The sequence below is a fragment of the Dipteris shenzhenensis genome, chromosome 9 (genome assembly GCF_047967505.1).
Source record: "Dipteris shenzhenensis isolate YYH24624 ecotype China chromosome 9, Dip_SZ_1.0, whole genome shotgun sequence".
In the NCBI taxonomy this organism is placed as follows: Eukaryota; Viridiplantae; Streptophyta; class Polypodiopsida; order Gleicheniales; family Dipteridaceae; genus Dipteris; species Dipteris shenzhenensis.
This window is the reverse complement of record NC_141604.1, coordinates 41,682,517-41,702,304: the sequence shown is the minus strand read 5'-3', so window position 1 is coordinate 41,702,304 and position 19,788 is coordinate 41,682,517.

Sequence of the window (19,788 nt, the reverse complement as noted above, 5' to 3'; positions counted from 1 at the left end):
CGATAGAGCTAACCTAAAAATGTCTTTATAGCTAACACCATAGTCACGTTTGCATACACACTGAGAAGAAACACAATCCCAACATAAACTCAAATCACCATAATTGGAAAACATCAAGAAAAATCATGTACCAATAACTATCAATATCTGTAAAAAATACAAAGATCACAGAAGCATATAGCAATCATAACCTCCTAGGAATCATGAACTCGTAAGAAGAATCCCCTACAAGATCAGATAAAACCTTTCTACCAAAGACGTCATGCCTTGGAGCTTAGATGGGACCTTGGACTTTTGTATTAAATGCCACAACTCCCTTCTCTGCCTTATGATTATCTTCATTATTGTAGAACAAACACTTGTGCCTAATCAAGAAGCCTTTCTTGTTCTTTATACATTGTCACCCATGCTACTGTCACAAGCTACCAGTGCTAAGCCACCCTTCTTTCCTAATCAACAGCAGTTTTGATGCTCTAAAGCATCCACTACTTAGCAACCTCTTTTCTCTTCACAACAGAACCCACCCACAAATACACTAAACCTCATCACCCTTTGAATCCTCTTGAATATGTTTCGGACACCTCGCCACTATTCTTAAGATGATGATCTTATTGGATGATGGCAAAGAACCACTCTGAGCATTCACCATCACCCCCCTTATTGTCGAATGTGAAAGTAAGCTGTTGTGACATGATCAACAATGTTTTGAACTTCATGCTCTTTTTGTGAACTCGCAGGACCTCCAACCAGCCTGCCTCATCCAAACTATAAACCAATCAATGCTCTATTGCCTTGCCATAGTTTGCAAAAAATTGAGACAAGAATCAAGATAGGAAGCGAGGGTAACAAGTTGCTCTATAGCTGTTGTCTGACTATCGTGTGCATCCACGATCCCTTTATGCATATATGATCTGAGCTGCACACCTAGCTGCAACCCACTACAAGATATATGAAAGCAAAACCTCCTTGCACCAAAGCTGACCAGTCCCCACCCATAGTACCTATATTTATTGTTGGAAGGTAAGCTCTTAGTTCTGAGGTCTATAGGATCCTATTGAATGTGATGTGCTTGTTTTTGAGCATCCACGAGTCTTTCAATCGTCCATAAACTTTTGAATAAGGAGAGTTGGTATAAAAGAGAGCCTGACCTCATTCACAATCCTTTCGAACCCCAACTAGGGTCACTGGTCCATCGCCTATGTTGTCTCTTATCCTGAGCAGAACAATTTTGAGCTTGCCTCTTCTTATGGTACCAAACAACACTCAAGCTATCCAAAATCACGTAGAGCTATGCCCTCGATCATCGACATACACTAAATGGCTTGTTGTGAAACCACCACGAGATCAATTGAAGATGACAGTAGAGAGAGGTGTTGAAGCACTCGTAGATTCAAGTTTCTCGTCTGCAAGTCCTTGGTCCTTGTGGTAGAAGAGGCAGTGTGAGCAAAAGTCTAGATGTCCAAAACAAAAGCCCTTTGCAACCAAGTAAAGAAGACGACACAAATCGAAGGAGCTCCCTTTCCCTCATGCACGATCAACAAACTGAGCCAAAGTTTCATGAACTCAATCAATGAGCCTCTTTAATCATTAACTGGTAGTTCTGCTTTGTTCTAGGTGCACCCAACCTACGAAATAAACCAAAGTCTCTTCCGAACAATATTGGCCACCCAAAAAATTGATGGCGCAACTTAATTGATGGCATAGCATAATTGACGCACAAGTAACAAGCTTTGACAAGCTCATGATCATTGGAACAAACAAAAGGCTACGTACTAGATCAACAACTCTTTTTTTCCTGTATTAATGACCTCTTAGGCAACTCAGTACTGATGAGCAAGATGGGCAGCTCCCATCGTGAACTAAAATGGGCAAAAAGCTCATGGAAACATGACCAAGCGCTCACTTTAATGTGAGACAAATAAGAAGATGTCCACGAACCGAGGCGGGCTACCCTTTTTATGGATGGCCAACTGGGAGTTTGATTTTCACTTCCTTCACTTCTCATCCCTTGCTTTTCGATGCAAAAGTCCAATTGTGGATTGGTTCTTTTCCCATCATCAATAGGGAACATCCCTTCTTTTTCTTTCCTTGTGGCTCACTCTTCCTATCTGTGGACATGAAAAGTGTTCCTTAATTGTAGTCTTTTTAGAAAAGCACCCATCCTTCTTCAGGGGTGGTTCAGTGATTGCCCCCTTCACTGCCTTATCACTACGAGTTCCTTTGAGGGAGCATCATCTTTACTCATCTCGCCATTCATTCTATGCGCGAGTGTGAGATCCAAGGTCCACATCCAAGATCCAATGGCTATCCAATCATATCATTGGCATCAAAGTCTTGTCATCATTTCTTGCAATCATGGTTCTCCATACAAGCACATTTATGTATGCAATATATAGTTAATACACAACATCATTTTCAAAAAATAGAAGAGGTGGCTGTTGTGCTATTCACTAGCTACCATCTCCTACCCTATACATGCTAGCTACATGTGTACTATTAGTGCTAGTTCCTCCTATGTATGAGTATGAGTGCTCTTATACATGACATATATAGCATTTTCCTTATTGTACAAAAAGTCACAAAAAAAAGGCCTATCAGTGTCAGATGTATGAATGTGTATATCAACGATAGATCAAAAGGGAGGGACTGACACCGGTGGGAACTAATCAGGTAATATGGTAATGGCTTACTTGGCTTGGTGGACTTGAATCTCCTGTGTGGCAGTGGTAGTCTATAGCTAGATTACACATCAAAACACAAAATGCAACAAATGAATTTTATCTGGATTCATTTTATGTGTTGGATACACTACAATGGATTAGGAGGTGGTTCTGATGAAGAGGATTTCATGTTTTTAACTTGTGGAAAAGTTAGACTGTAGAGTTAATATGCTCATTGCATAGAGCGTGATCTAGAAATCAATTTTGGCTTGCCTTTGGAAGGGCATAGGGAAGGTTGGTTGCTTCCCAAAGGTAAAATAGGTATTTTTTAGATATTTCTTTTTATTTTAAGGTGATTGGTCCAAGTATGCTCCTTATAAGAGGCTTTAATGCATGCATTTAATGACTTCGTCCTCTTTGGCCTACCCCCCTCCTCTCTCTCCTCTCTTCTTCTCTCTCCCCTCTCCCCTTTCTCTTCTCCTTTTCTCTTTGATTTCTCTCTCCTTTCTCTCTCTCTCTCTCTCTCTCTCTCTCTCTCTCTCTCTCTCTCTCTCTCTCTCTTTCTCTCTCTCTGCCACATGAATGAAGTTGATCTTGTTGACTTTTGAGCCATTGCATTTACTACTCTTTGTACACTCTTTCCTTTTCATGCCTCCAATTTTATGCTCTCTCTTAGGCATTTCATTCACCCACAGGCAGGCCTAATGAATGATAGTATATATCATTCACCTTGTTTCTTTTTAGATCACCTCCAAATTCCACCTGGATTGAAAGTTATCACTTCCGAAAGAATGGCCAAACTTTGATCCCAAGAGGGTGCTCAAAATCATGATGTGGATGGAGGGCGATGTGATAGTGTGACATGGAATTGGTGGTCACATGCTGCTTATAAAGCTATGCTTATGTGGCACTCAGTGCTTAAGTGGCACTATGATGACATGGCATGCTGATTGGACACTACCACATGTTATGATGGCATGGTAGGCCTATGTGGCTTAATGACATGGTAGTCAACCACCACGTGGCTATTGATGTTGCCCCTGTTGAGGTGTTTGCTGATGTGGTAGGTTGGTCGACCATTCTAACATGGCAAATAGGGCTAACATGGTAGATAATGTGGCCTACTAACTAGGCTAGTGATGTGGCGCTAGGGCCACTGGTACTGATGTGACACTGAGCTAACCACCACTGATGACATGCTAGCCAATTGTGGTAGCTGATGTGGCATGCTTACGTTGACTAGCTGATGTGGTGGCAGACAAGTGGATAAGGTAGGGGTCATTGTTTGCTTGGGTGTAGCCATTTTTGGTGAAGTTCAGGGACTTTTCTATGTATACGTATCTTGCATGACCCATAACTTATTCATTGCTCAACGGAATTTGGCAAACTTTGTCTTCAAGCTGTAGTACACATTCCTAAAACATTGATAGTTGTTGGTATTGGTATCTAAATTCACCGAAAAATGGATGAAGTTGAAAATGTGTAATTTGTGCATGTGTAAAGATCTTTTAATAAATCCAACACTATTTACAATTTTGAATTGTTTGTTTTTCCATGCACTTGCTTTCTATATGGCTCATAAGCATGCCAAAGTTCATTGCATTTCATAATACACAAAATCAATCCCGATAGTGTGTCCTTTGGCCTATTTGTATTTTGAAGCATTTCAAGCACATTGCACTTATTTGCGATATCCAATTTTGCTGACGTGTATCGCGAAGGGGGGAAAACCGACAGCTGAAAATTTCTCTACAACATGAATTTCAAATTTTCACACCTCCCGCCTGTCAAATCTTAGAAAATTAAGTACCTCCAACCTGCCCCCACCCCACCCTACAACCCACACACACCTTGAGGTGACCTTGTGCCATCTTTGGTTTGGCATTGTCATCTTTTGGGTAAGTTGTCTTCTATTCTTTGCTTGCCTCACAAGCTACCTTCTCTCTATATTGGTTTGGCATTGTCATCTTTATGCAGCTCGCCATGGCTTGCAAGTGAAGAAGATAGAGGCTACGAGACAGAAAAGTTGAAAAGCTTGATCAAGGCACAAGGAGCAGTGTAGGAAGAAGTTGTTGTAGATGCACGCATTTGATCATTGCCATCAGAGCAAAGAACACGAGTTGTGATGTCATGATTAATGGTAGCATTTGAGGAAGCAACATCAAGCCATTCAGGTAAAGGGCCAATATCGAGTCTTCACAAGCTTTAGCTTGCACCCTAAAATTCATAGAGTGACAAAACCCTACCAACACTTGGAGAGTAACAACCCTACCAACACCTCAAGAGATGCACACAAAGCAAAAGAAATGCCTGATCATCCCAATCTGAGTAGTCTATGGGCTTCAACAGAACCTAAGAAAAGAAGAGAACCTAAATGCCGAAGTCTTTGCAATAGTTGTGATGTTTTGGCACAAAAATACGAGAGTTTTTCCAAATAACTGTTAGATATCAATGCTCCACTCTCATGTAACTACATGGGAACTAGCTAACTCTACTTGGATTGGGCAGGAGACATGGATAGTAGGAGATCAGTGACAGGGTACTATTTCTCACTTGGATCTGGAGTTGTGTCATGGGTCAGCAAGAAGCAACCCACAGTTGCGCTTTCTTCTACCGAGGCCGAGTACAAATCTGCATGCTTTGCTTCTTGTGAGGTAGTGTGGTTGAGGAGGATTTTGGGGGACATGGAAGCAGTGTAGAACAAGACTACGCAGTTATCATGTGACAATCAGAGTTGTATGGCGATTGCAAAGAACCCAGTGTTCCACGCTTGCACAAAACACATTGAGATTCAATATCACTTTGTATGCGAGCTCATCATGGATGGAGAGGTCGACTTGGTGTACTGTCCAACTATAGAGAATGCTGCGGAAATCTTCACGAAGGCTCTTGGAAGAGACTTGCTAGAGAGGCATCTTCATCGACTTGGCATTGGGCCAAAAAAGTAAGTTCACTTGCGGGTGGACATTGAGGGGGGGTGTTAGATATCAATGCTCCACTCTCCTGTAACTACACGGGAACCAGCTAACTCTACTTGTAGGCCCCCATACGAGGAAAAGGCATTTGAATAGCTCAATTATCTGGTAGGTCCTGGTTTGGACATCAGATGGGGGCCATGTGTGGCCTGATGGCTGGATGGCTTCAGATAGAGTTGGCACACTGCCAACTAGGCTACATGCAAGTGCAAGGAGGCATCCCTTGACTGACTGCACTGAGGGTAGATGGAGCATCTCTCAAGGCAGCCCACTCTCGGGTTGCGGGGCTCGTTTGGAGCCTCAAATGATCCCGGATGGCTCTGGGCCGAACGGTATTATGATCTTGGCTTCGATGATCGAGAAATTCTCCTATGGCAACCATCTAATCACACGTCATGGCTAGATGATGATGTATATGACTACCTACGCTAGGCTAGGCTACCAGCAAGCTGGGTGCATGTGCCACCACTCCTCCTCTCTCATCCCATCTAATTATTATGATCTTGGCTCTGATGACTGAGAAATTATCCCATGGCAACCATCTAATCACATGTCATGGCTAGACAATGATGCATATGACCACCTAAGGTAGGCTGGGCTACCAGCAAAATCTAACAGGATGATTGTGTGGTCTTAGTAGGGATAGGCACCCAGAGTTGCACAAACTGACATACAAAACAAAGGGGAAAAGAATGGTTGAGTTCTCTCCTAGTGTCTGACGGAATGTCTGACGGAACAATGATGACCCGTTTCCCTTGGCTCCCCATCCTGCAACTCCCTTGGTCATGGCTATGGCTAGTGGAGTGTTGCTAGATGGAGAGCCAAGGCAAACAATGGATCCCATGACTTGGGTAGCATTTTGAAGGGGCATCAAGGTTGTAATAGAAGATTCATCACAGGGGTGGAAGGGGGCTTGGGAGAGAGCGTGGATGGGGGTATTAGAGGGATTTTCCTAGGTGTGGTGAATTGTTTCTTTGCCCTTAAGGCCTTCGCATCACCCTGAGGGATGGGCTTCTTGAGGTTGTGGTGTAGTAAAATATGGGTTTCTAGTGGTGGTGTTGCGCTTGCTATCACCCATCGATATGGAAAGGTGCACAGGAGAAGATATATAAAAGAGTAGGTGATTGTTCATCTGAATGTGCTCGCTTTGTTTTTGTGATTTGCAAATTGCTTGTGATGGGTATGTAGAGTTCCGAACAAAGATACCTGAATCATCTTGTGAAACAAACCAAGAGCCCTAGTGAAATGCTCTAGTGTCCCACCAAGCCAACCACGTCTCCAATGCAGGAATCTCACCATGAATTACATGACCAAAATTTCCTAAGCTCATTCTTGCACACGTCAGTAGCATTGGCAGATGGTGCATTCCTCCATTTCCTACAAATGGATTTGTGCTCCTCATGGGAGGATGGCCTTATGCACCTAAATGTGTGATGCACCATGCTTTGTTCCCAGTGGAAAACAACACTTCTCTCCCTATTTGGATCCTTTTTCTTTTCTCCACCAAAGTACTATTAGCTGAAAAAGAAATCAGGACCAGAGGCTAGAGGCTAAGCATGGCGACGCTCGAGGGCCATAGAGGAAAGGAGAACGTGAGGGCAAAACGTTATCATTGGAGGGGAAAAGGAATTAGAAGGGAAGGGAATGAAGATGGAGACTATGACACAAGGGGAAAGGGAGAAGGGGAAGAGAAGCATGTACATGATGGGAGGAGGAATGTAAAGATGGAGACATCAAAAGAAGAGGACCATGCTTTATTTTGAAAGGAAGGGAAGGGAGAAATCAAAGTACTAGCTAGGTGGCTTTACAAGAATGAACGTGTCTCATCAAGGAATAGCCCCCTCCTTTTATAGCCAAGAGAGGGGCTCTCTCCCAATAAATGCATCCTCCCACATGTATGGTGTGTGTGGAAAAGTCTCCCATGTGGGCTAGGCAGTTATGCACTCTCAATTGTGTGCGACAACCCTTTGCCTCATTTTTCCACATAAATCAAGCCCAATATCTCAAGTCTATGGTACTCCCTTGGTCTCCCCCCAATTTTATAATATGTTCAAACCTCTAGGAGGACAAGTGGAGGGTTGGCACAAGGAATCTTGCCACCTCATCCTACTTTCCCCATTATTTAACTTGCTCTCTTGGACCTTCTATACCTCCCCCACATGAGCCTATCCTATATGGAGGGAATAACCCAATATAATATCCATCTCCACCTATTTTATATTACTTCACCCATGGACTTTGAGCCATATCTCACTAAATGCAGCCTAGGTGGAGGGGTGGCACATGGAGGAGCCATGCCACCTTACATTTTATAATATTACTACCATGGATTATGTACATCACACCTTACGGGTCCTCTTACATGGAAGGGTGGCACATGGTCATGCCCTGCCACCTCAACCCTAGGCCCTATGCACACCATATTTTATTATACTATTGCCACACATACAAAAACACACACTTATTAATGCCTTTTTCCTTAGATAATTTTATCCATAACAGTTTCCCCCCCCAAGCAGGGAATGCACAGCATTTCCATGCCTGGGCCGATCATGCACAAAGAAGGGCTTGAGGTAACGCTTGTTGATCACCTTCTTGCCATATGGTTCATGCAGCTCTTGAACTTGTACAAACCCATTGCTATGTTCCTTGATGACTTTGTATGGACGGATCCACAGTGGTAGAAACTTCTTATCCATTTGGTGGTCCAATCTGTTATCAAAGCATAGGCCTTGGCTAGGTCATTGACTCCAGGTTCTTTTGTAGGAGGGGCCTCTTTAGCTGGAGGGGCTGAGGGAGTAGAAAGGAGGGAGACTCGTGGGTGAGGCTGGGGAAATCTTCGAGGGGGAGGGTGAGAATATACACCTTGTTGAGGGTAAGCATCTAAGGGAGGACCATACATTTGAGGTGGAGGCGGTGGATACATCCCCGATGAGGGGTGGGGGTATGCCCCTGAGTTAGACCCCCCAGGTCATTGTTGTAGGAATTGAGGGGGTTGCGGAGGGACAATCGTCTTCTTTGAAGCGGGATCAGACTGAACTTTATCAAACTTTTGAGCAATCTCATGTGTTAGCACCATAGTTTCTAGATTCTCCCATTTAAGCTTGAGGTGGAATTCGTCACTTGCTCTGCTACAAAGTAGCCCACACATGCTGAGTCATTCTAGCTCGAAATTTGACATTGTCCTCCTACGTGAAAATTAAACGGTCCAGGAGCACGGTCACTTGATCCACATATCGACACACAATCTCACCTTCTGACTGCTTCAAGTTTGCCACCTATAGGTACACATTCTCCGGCTCCTCTTCTTTGTCGAAATACTCAATCATCGATGCTGTCAACCTTGGCCAGCTTTGGCAAACATCTTCGACCTGCTTCTCATACGACACTTGAGCCAAAACCTCTAGAAATGTGGGAAGAACCAATAGCCATCTGACTTCAGTAAGAAAGTTGAGAGAAACACAACAGCGCTTGAAGGCCACAAGATACTCATTTGGATTTTCTTCCACGCATCCACAAAACATGGGAATGTCAGCCACGCTTGGAAGATGGAAAGGAGAGAGGCAAGACGAGGCTTATCTATGGACAAACGATAGAAAGAGGAAGCTTGAACTGAAAATCGGATGAAGATACATCCACAAAGCACACATAGGCAGGGTAGGGTATGACTGGTGTATTGTGAAATACTACACGGGAAGAATCTTTAGCATAGAATAGCACATAGACAATCTTAAAAGGACCAACCCTCATGATATCACATCCATCTTTACAAGCGAGGGTTAGAGACACAGCGCTGCATGAGGTTGTTCATCAAGGCAAACAAGAATGCCATGACAAATGTCAACAGTTGGAGAGCTTGCACATCACCTTCAGCTTCTTCCAGTTCTTGTAGTCACCATGCTATTTCTTCAAGGGGTGTGTGGTTTGGCATCCTTCTTTTGAGCAATGTCCTTGAGGACCTTTCTGATGATCTTCCGAAGTTAGTAAACTCGTATCAAATATGCCCAACACTTAGTTTCATGATGACCACAACCTTTGCATTCCTTACAAATGATCACCCTCCTTCGTGGCTTGCGGCTTTGTTGGGGTAGTGCTTCCACTCTCGTCATGCATGATTGAAGTACAAGCTTCATGTGCCAAGAAATCAGCAACTAGATTTTGAGCTCGAGGGATATGCTGAATTTTTACCTCTTCAAATTGGTTGCAAAGTTCCAATGCTTGTTGATGTTGTGGAGCCAATCCTTTGCTCTGCACCTTCCACCTTCCACTAACTTGTTCACACACTAGTTGAGAATCTCCTTGCACCTCAAGTTGCTTGACGTGATTTTCTTCTGCCTTTTGTAGCCCAAAAATGAGCGGTGAGTACTCAGCTTGATTGCAAGTACTTGCAGGTACAGACTTGCTATAATAATACTCCTCACCACTTGGTGAAGTGAGCTTCACACCCATGCCAGTAGCCTTGGTCGAAGGTTTGTAAGCTCCATCAAATTGAAGGATCCAAGATGTCATCACACCAAGACTAAAATTTGGACATCCCAAGTTTCTCAGTAGTCCAAGATAGGTAGGAGGAGAGGGTGGGGAGAATTCAACACTTGAGCCAAACGTTCAGCACCAAATAAACTTGCAATCCTTTGTTGATAGTTTATCTTTAGACCAAAAAGAATTACAACTTGAAGCTTGAAATGAGGCACAAAAGGTTGATTGGGTACAAATGGATTCCTTGGTCGAAACATTACCAACCATAGCTGAGGCCTAGAAACCTTTGTAGTGAGATTGAGAATAAACCATTCAAGACGAGCTTATCCACAGAAATTAACAAGCAGATGTGCCAAATCTTTCCCCAAGCTTGGGGACCATCCCACCCTTCAATGAAGGACACCCTTTTAATTACCTCCGAAGCAGCAAGTAGCTCAATCATCGCACAATGATTAGAATTAAAATCAAAGTTCTCCTAGCATATCAATATTTCTTCACCTTGAACCAACAATGGTGTATCATCCCACCCGTCGTCTCCTTGAACAATGCACTGGACAATCAGTCGTTGAAGGTCGACATGAAGATCAAGAAAGAGATCTCGCCAATTGGTAGCCGTAATGAGCGGAGGACCAGGCACCAAATCCTTAAACTCGTCGAGAAGTGACATAAATATCCAACCTCCTCGTGTGGCGTGCGTCCGTGAAGTGGACTTGGAAAAGTTTTGAATCGGAGATCTAGCAGGAGATATGAATAGAGCACATGAAATGAAGTACTTTTGCTTTTTATAGCAAGAGTAAACTACCCATGGTTAGAGAGTTACAATTCTCGAGATTTCAATATATAAACAAAAATCATTACATTTTCATCACTTCCAACTTGTTGGCCCAATGATAAGTCTTCCTTTTGTGAAGCGGGAGGTCTTGGGTTTAAATCCTACTCTTTAATAAAAAGAGAGGAGAGGAGAGGAGGAGGAGAAGAGAAAGAGAAAGAGAAGAGAGAGGGGGGGCGCAGGATCTACTGTTACAGTTTTGTAGAAACTCAAAAAAACTGTCTGCGACCAGAAGACGTAGGAGCCTAGAAAGCTATCACGCAGGTGAACACAGTAGATGCATGAAGCAAGAAAACTGTCTGCGACCAGAAGACACAGGAGCCCAAAAAACTGTTGTGCAGGTGAACACAGTAGACGCGCGAATCGAATGCGTGCGCAGGAACTCAGAAGGAGCACAGATGTTAAGGGCCATAGAGGAAAGGAGAACATGAGGGCAAAACGTTATCATAAGAGGGGAAAAGGAATTAGAAGGGGAGGGAAAGAAGACGGAGACTATGACACAAGGGGAAAGGGAGAAGGGGAAGAGAAGCATGTACATGATGGGAGGAGGAATGTAAAGATGGAGACATCAAGGGAATCGGACCATGCTTTATTTTGAAAGGAAGGGAAGGGAGAAATCAAAGTACTAGCTAGGTGGCTTTACAAGAATGAGCATGTCTCATCAAGGCATAGCCCCCTCCTTTTATAGCCAAGAGAGGGGCTCTCTCCTAATAAATGCATCCTCCCACATGTATGGTGTGTGTGGAAAAGTCTCCCATGTGGGATAGGCGGTTACGCACTCTCAATTGTGTGCGACAACCCTTTGCCTCATTTTTCCACATAAATCAAGCCCCATATCTCAAGTCTATGATACTCCCTTAGTCTCTCCCCAATTTTATAATATGTTCAAACCTCTAGGAGAACAAGTGGAGGGTTGGCACAAGGAATCTTGCCACCTCATCCTACTTTCCCCATTATTTAACTTGCTCTCTTGGACCTTCTATACCTCCCCCACATGAGCCTATCCTATATGACTTTCAAAGCCAGTGGCATAGTGAGACTCCCCAAATAGTACACGCATAGGTTGAGGGGCCCTAACCCTAGAAACCCTAATCTCTCCACCACTTATTCTTCATCCTTTCTCATTTGCCCTTTTCCACAACCTCCTCCACAAGTTTCCTCTTTGTTGTTCCTTCCTCTCTGTTGCTGCGAAGATGTCTTCCTCCACACCCAAGACTTATACCATAGCGACATGTAGGTAGGCTTCATCCCTTCTCTAGTTTCTTTCATGAGCTCTCTTTTCTTTCCTGGTTTCTTTCCATAGCTAATGATATGGTGCAACAGAGCCTTCTTAGAGCTCAACTAGGGGCTAAAATGCTCCATGTCTGGAGCAAAACCATGCTCCAGAGAGGGTGCATCAACGTGCCCTCTCTGAAGCATGGTTTTTCTCCAAACTTGACGTGCCCTCTCTGGAGCATGGTTTTGCTCCAGACATGGGGCATTTCAGCCCCTAGCTGAGCTCTTGCCTAGGGCGGAAACGCCTTAGGCAGAGGCAAAGAAAAGTCCCCCAAAGAGGGGGCATTAATGTGCCCTCTCTAGGGGCCTTTTTTTTCCCTTTGTTTGAGGCATTTCAGCCAAGGGCAAGGGCTTTGCCAGGGGCTGAAATCACCTTGGCTGAGGCATTTTAGCCCCAAGCAAGGGCTCATCTAGGGGATAAAATCACCCTGGCTGAGGTAAAAAAAAGGCCCCTAGAGAGGGCATGTGCCAAGGTGATTTCAACCTCTGGCTAAGCCCTTGCTTGGGGCTGAAATGCCTCAGGCAGAGGAAAAAAAAAAGGCCCTTAGAGACGTGCCCTCTTTGGGGGGCCTTTTTTTTTACCTCTGCATGAGGCATTTCCAGGCAAGGGCTCACCCAATGGCTGAAATCACACTTGCATCAAAACAACATCTCTGGGGGCATTCTTTGGACCTCAGCCAGGGTGATTTTAGCCACTGTCTGAGATGATGCCAAGGGCTGAAATGCCTCAAGAAGAGGCAAAAATAATGCCCCGAAACAGGGTGCATCGACGTGCCCTTTCTGGGGGCTTTTTTTTTTGCCTTTTCTTGAGGCATTTCAGCCCCAGGCATCAGCTCAGCAAGGGGCTATAAGTTGAAGTTTATGAATCTTTGTTTGCTTCAAGTTAATCTTCAAGTTCAACAATGCTTCATGCTTCATTTTGGTTTTAAAGATTGGATCTTTTTCTGCATTACTATTTTAGTACCTGCATTTATATTTCAAGCTATTGTTTTTATTTTGTTTGTTTTACATTTTGTAGAAATGTTGACCAATCAAATGCTAGTCCTAGCAAGCGTGCGAGGCGAGAAGGTAGAGGAAAGGGGAGAGGAAATGAAGAGCCTCTTGAGGTCGTTGGCCCCATTATTGATGTTCATTCTATGGGAGCAGAGGAAATGTGAGACATGAGACAAGGGCTTGGAGAGGGCTCTGGAGCACGACATGATCTTGACCATGCACCTGCTTTTGAGGAGTCCTCCTTACAAATTGTGCCATACATAGTTCAACCGGAGATCATCCTCCTGGAGGAGGGGATTCTTTGTCTCAGAATTCACTTTATCTGGATAGGACATTCTCTAAAGAACAAGAATATTTTCTTGTTTTCAGTGTCCTGTTCCTTTGTGCAAGCTTTTTACTTATGCTAAGGTGAGAGGGCTAAGGGATGATGTCTCTCGATTGAAAGCCGCCTTTGGTAGAGAGGGTTATGTGCAAGAGAAGGGGGATTTTATTATTTCTATTTGGACTTCTGGGAGAGATGACTGCGATGTTGATGAGGTTGTCATGCAAGAATGGGACCCTATATGGGTTTCCATTAATGCAGAGTTTGAGGCAGAGCTTGCTAGGTAGCCTGCATGGCAGGTTATGTCTAACAAAATGTTCTACATTTGGGAGGGCAACCTCAGGCCCGTTGCATGGCAAGTAGCAATCAAAGAGTGTTTTTCACAAATGTGAGAAGCATTATAGAGTCCTCTACACAGTCATTGATCCTACACATATCATTGAGATTTCTTTGTTATCCACCTTGCAGAGGATGAACTTGTAAGAATTTCTTTCCATTTTCTTAGAAACATTTTTTGCTTTACTGAATTAAGTCAAAACTGTTCCTTTTAGTGGAAAGAGTGTTTGATGGTTGATTGCTTTTATTGTTTACCTCTTATTTGAACATTCACAGCATGAATGCACATGCATTGGTTGCTACCTCTTTGCAAGGAGTAATACGACTAAAATATCTCTAAAATAAGACTATTTTCCTTGGTTTAGAACTAAAATAGCTCTAACATCCAGCATGGTGGTTGTGGATATGGACCTTGAGGGGTCCCCTTTAGAGATTGACACGCCATGATGGTCTTCATGCCAACGTGGTGGCCTCTCCATGCCAACATCATTTCTCAAACCAGCACGGTGGTCAGCACAACAAAAGAGTGTACTTGCGAAGCGATAGGCAAAGTTGCACAATGACAAGTGGCAAGGCAAAAGTTTTGTGCTGTAGTCATACCAACATGGTTGTGCTCAAACCAACACGATGGTCAATGGAACAAAAGATTACAAGTTTTACATAGTGATAGATGATGGCGAAGCTATGCAATGACAGATGGCAAGGCAAAAGCGTTGTGATGTAGTCAGGCCAGAGGCAGAACAACAGTCTCTGTGCTCATGAGTAAATGCATATAGTGCCATGTGTCGAGCTCTACCTTATTGACAATGATAAGATTGTGTCTCATTATTACACTAGTGCGACAATCATGATATCAAAAAAACTTTCGACGAGAGCGCGGGTCCACACAAAATTCAAAATTTCACCCACCAACGTGTCGCATTGTAGCCTCAAAATGGCCCTAAAAATAGTTTCATGATTGGCTACACCCAAGAAAATGTTGACTCATAGACATGGCTAACTACAACCAAGCTCAAGTTCATTTAACTAGACTACCATATGTCGTTGCCTTGATGGTGATGGTGGAGGTAAGAATCGGAATCTATCGGATATCGATGGAATTTGTGTGGGATTCCATTGATGCCAAGATTTTTATCGTGTGTGTCATTTGGAGGTTCTTGTGTCATTGATGCATGCTCGTCCAAGTCACTAGTGGCTGTGTGGAGGCTTGAAGGGAGCATGGACTTGTTGATGGCTTTTGAAGCCTTGAGTGATGCTGTGTTGCAACAGCTGCATGAGTTGGAGAGATTGTTGTTGTGAGAGTCGATGAAGATGTAAGGTCCTTGCCTTGTTGTTGGAGTACTATTGTCGGGTTGGCCATTTTCATGTAGAGTTTACTAATGGTGTCCCACTGCTTGTGGAGCTGATCATTAGAGTGGCGTCTGGTCACTAGAGTCATCCCATGAAGGTTGGCTGTGGCTATCGACGATGAAGCGCTGCACATTGATGAAGCTAGAGGACCATGCTTGTGAGTCTAGGTCATCCTTGTTGTAGTTGTTAGCCCAAGAGGCCCTCATGTCCATTGGTGTTGGCTCATGTTGGAGTAGAGCATTTGCTTTTGGAAGCTGGCTAGTCGTACTAGGAACCTTGCTTGTAGTTTGTTAGTGGTTGTTGCATGCTCATGGTAGTTTGAGCATTGCATGCAGCATTTCCTTGCCATTGATTTGTTGTTCCTACTATTGTAGTGCTATTTTGATGAGTCTTTTTTAGTTGATACCTACTCTGGTTGTGTGAGTCGGCATTGTTGATTTTGTCAGCTGCTTGTAGGTTGCATTGGAGAAGAGGTCGATGCTTTTGCAGCCACTCAGTAGCTTGAGTCAAACCTATTCCTAGATCATTGGTGCCACTTGAAGAGCAGCCAAAAAGAACACCTTGAAGCTGTCTCTCAGAAATCTCATGTGAACATTTGGTAGAACCTCCAAAGCCAGAAGCCTAAGATAGGAACCTCAGAAAGAAGATAACCATCTCTATGAAAGAACACAACCAATAACTGGAGCTCCCAATGGAAGAGGCAGGAGCAGCTTGACTCAAAATTAAGAAAAGGAAAAGATCTACAAGAAGAGCTAAAGCAGAGATTAATATTCCTCACAAAGGAGGGCTTGTTGCCTTCACAGAAACTCTCTCTCACAAGGATTGGAGATGGGGATGCCTCGCACAAGGAGGGCTTAGTTGTTTGACATGATGCAAGGGCTTGGGAGCACCTAGTGCTCTAATACCATGATAAAGTGGGGAGAGAGAGAGAGAGAGAGAGAGAGAGAGAGAGAGGGAGAGAGGGAGAGAGGGAGAGAGAGAGAGAGAGAGAGAGAGAGAGAGAGAGAGAGAGAGAGAGAGAGAGAGGAGCGCCCATGATATAGCTACCATTACACTATGTTGTATTGAACATAAACATGAATATATACATGAGTACTCCTTGGGGTTAGGGTTTCCCCCTAATGCCCTATCTAAATGGTGCAATTTACACCAGCCCTAACTATTTCCCCTAATGAATTCATCTTTCCACAATAGTGAGCTAAAGTTGAGGTAATGATTCCTTAACCCAGTGATACAATGGTGTTTTTAATAAGATTCTCAAAGTTTCCATATTAATACAGACTTAAAACCAATGATCTACAAAGCAAACCTTGTCCCCAAACAACTTATATCACATTCCTCTACTTAAAACAAGATTCCACAAAGAAACATCCTCTTATCTTGAGAAGCAAAGCAATATTTACAAGAAAATTTCAAGGCTGAAATTCGTTGGAAGTCACTATTATCTACAAAAATTCATTCATCTCTCTCACAAGCATAGATAGAATATCAAAGGTAGGCCACAAATTTGTGAGGTAGTAATGCAATAACTAAGAGAAGCAACCAGATGCTTATGGTCTCTACACATCTAATCACAATATTGCACAATGATCTTTGCCTCTAACCATAGCACCACACGAAGAGAACTTTAGATTCTTTGTCACAAGAAAATGAACTTTGAGGAAAGACATCACTAAAACACTCTGTACTAAACTTACACTTCGAGCGAGCTATGAAATCTTGGAACTCACACTAAATTGCGACTTTAGGAAAGCTAATACATGGGCACACTTATGTATCATCAAACGAGATCTTGTCTTGAATCTTCTAGTGCCATTTTACTTAATGAGTAGATCCTACATTCCCCGTCCTTACCCCGTGATTTTCAGACTAGTATGTTTGCTCACCCTACACCTTTCGCACACAGGAGGCATGCAAGATCTATACCACCACTTCATCACAGTGTAACCAAAGTGTTGCTACAATGAACCTCCTAATCACTATGTGTAGTGAAGAGCTCATGTTGATATCCATGTAATAAGGGAGAATCAAGGAACAAAATGGTAGAATCTTTGGTTAATAAATTCAACACTTGGATAGCACTTGGTGTGCATTGTTCTAGCATATTTGGTTATCAGTTGAGTGTAGGACCAAAGAGAGGCTTTTTGCTAAGTGTCACCCCATGAAGTAAAATATTTGCCATTGTAATTCATTTAGTTATGTTGTCTTAGTGTTCATTTCTAAGATAAGGTCTAGGAGCAATATATACATGATGAATCACTTTCCTACCATGGTATCAAATAGTTTGGATGAGCACTTGAAATTTTTTCAGCATAGTATTAGAGCTACATATTCCATCATTTGGACCTCTAAAAAGTCCAACATGGTCTCAAAGCATATCATGCTCTATAATAGGAGGTGGAGTTGGAAGCTAGTACAAGGAGGTAGGTTAGAGGAAAAAGAGGCAGGTTTTAGGACAAAGAAGGCAGGTTGAAGGACAAATGGTGTAAGTGGGGTGCAAGTGGGAACTAGTGGAGGGAGGGAGGAGGGAGGTCTAAAAGATGAGTGGGTGGAGGAGAAAGATAGGGAGTGATGAATTCAAGTTTGAAAATTTGAAACTTCAAGGGGTACTGTCTCCCTCCCATGATGGTAATGTGCAAAGGTGATAGATGGTGGGTACAACTTTGTGCTTAATGTGCAAAGGTGATAGATGGTGGGTACAACTTTGTGCTTAAGCCACCTAGGTATAGGCACAACGTCTAATTCGGGCCCCACTAAGGATATTGCATTAGTCCTCTAATTCTCTACTCATCCATTCCTTACAAGACCCTTTCAAGTTCCAAATTCTCCCCTTATGCACAGTGTTGTATTGCATTGTATTGGTTGTGTAATAAAATAAATTCAAAAACAAGGAAAAAAGGAGTATATAGGGGGCATTAATATAAATTAAAGGGAAATTTTTATTTATAGAGGTGTCATATTGCATCACTTGGGAGTGTTAAATCTATGATTAAAACAAATCAAAGAAAAAAAATTGGTTGGTAGTAGGGGTACATGAAACAAACAATTTAATGGTGACTAATGGTAAGAGTGCAAGTACTTGTAGACAAATGTGAAGATGTTGTATTTTGCAAAAGATGACTTCGAATTTCTTGTAACAAGGCTAGCTATTAGGCTAAGTTGAAGTTGACTCAATGTATGGTGCCATGCTTAGCAGCCTTTGAACATGGATAGCAATGCTTTCTATCTATAATTAATCTTAGTTTCACATTGAGCATAAAGCATCTCAAAGCAATAATGGTCACCTTTTGATATGGTAGTAGCCTCTATGGTAGTTGATAGATTGAGTACTTTATATATGAATTAATCAAGAAAAGCCCACATATCATATTTCATTTTTAATTCTAATCCATATATGATATCGTACTATATATGATATGTTGTAGATAATGTTTGCACATTAAATAATAGATGAATGAATATGAGATATTGTACTAGAAAGGAGAATGTGAATTTTATTATTTCTTGTACCTCTCACTACTCAATGTGGCTGAGATAGCTATGAAGCCTCCAATTAAGGGGGCAATTTAATAGATAGCCATGCATTCTAATGGACACTAGAATAAAATTTGATGCCACCAACATTTCCAATGGTTTGGCAATCTCAAAGGTGAACTAGGATTGAAAATTTAACAAATCTCTAAAAGACATAACAAGATTTTAACAGGCACTGAGAAATATTTCCCTCACATAGGCTCATACGAAGTTAGTGCAAATCCTATAGAAATGGTTCCCTGATCACGTGAGGATCACGTAGGCTTAAATCTGCATTGAATTTTTTTAAAATTACTTTTATTGTCTAGAGATTTAGTTCATTATCTATAGTTCTAGTCTCACTTCACATATTTGGAATTTCAAAGTGCATGGATATATATACGTGTGTATATATATGCATATATATATATACACACGTAGGCTTAAATCTACATTGAATTTTTTAAAATTGAGATTTAGTTCAATATCTATACTTCTAGTCTCACTTCACATATTTGGAATTTCAAAGCGCAGGCAATATATGCATGGAAATCTAAGAGATTTTCATGCCTTTATCTCATAGCAATTATTTTGTCTGTTGGAAATTGCTGCTCATAAATTGAATTTAATTTTTTATTGTAAATATGCTTATAGCTTTACTATACTTTGTACCCACTTTGGAAATTTGAAAACAACATTTCATATGATTGTTTTTATATTAAAATATGGTGTGATAATTATAGAATAAATTAAGTACTAATAGTAAAACCTATATTTTAATACATTTTATCTTTCTTTCAACACACAAATCTTTACATGAGCTTACTTATGGAACGCGAAACCTAGATTCTTAGAGAAAGCTTAAGAAATGATATCATGAGTTCTCTATGATCACTAAAAATATATATCTTTCTTCACTTTATTCCTTGAAAATATGACCAACATGCATGTTTATTAGAAAACTATCTCAAACATGTATTCAAATTTTATCTTTAGCTTTTTGGCATATTCAAAATCAATACAAGATTTAGTATTAAAGTGTCTAGATTCTATACTTAC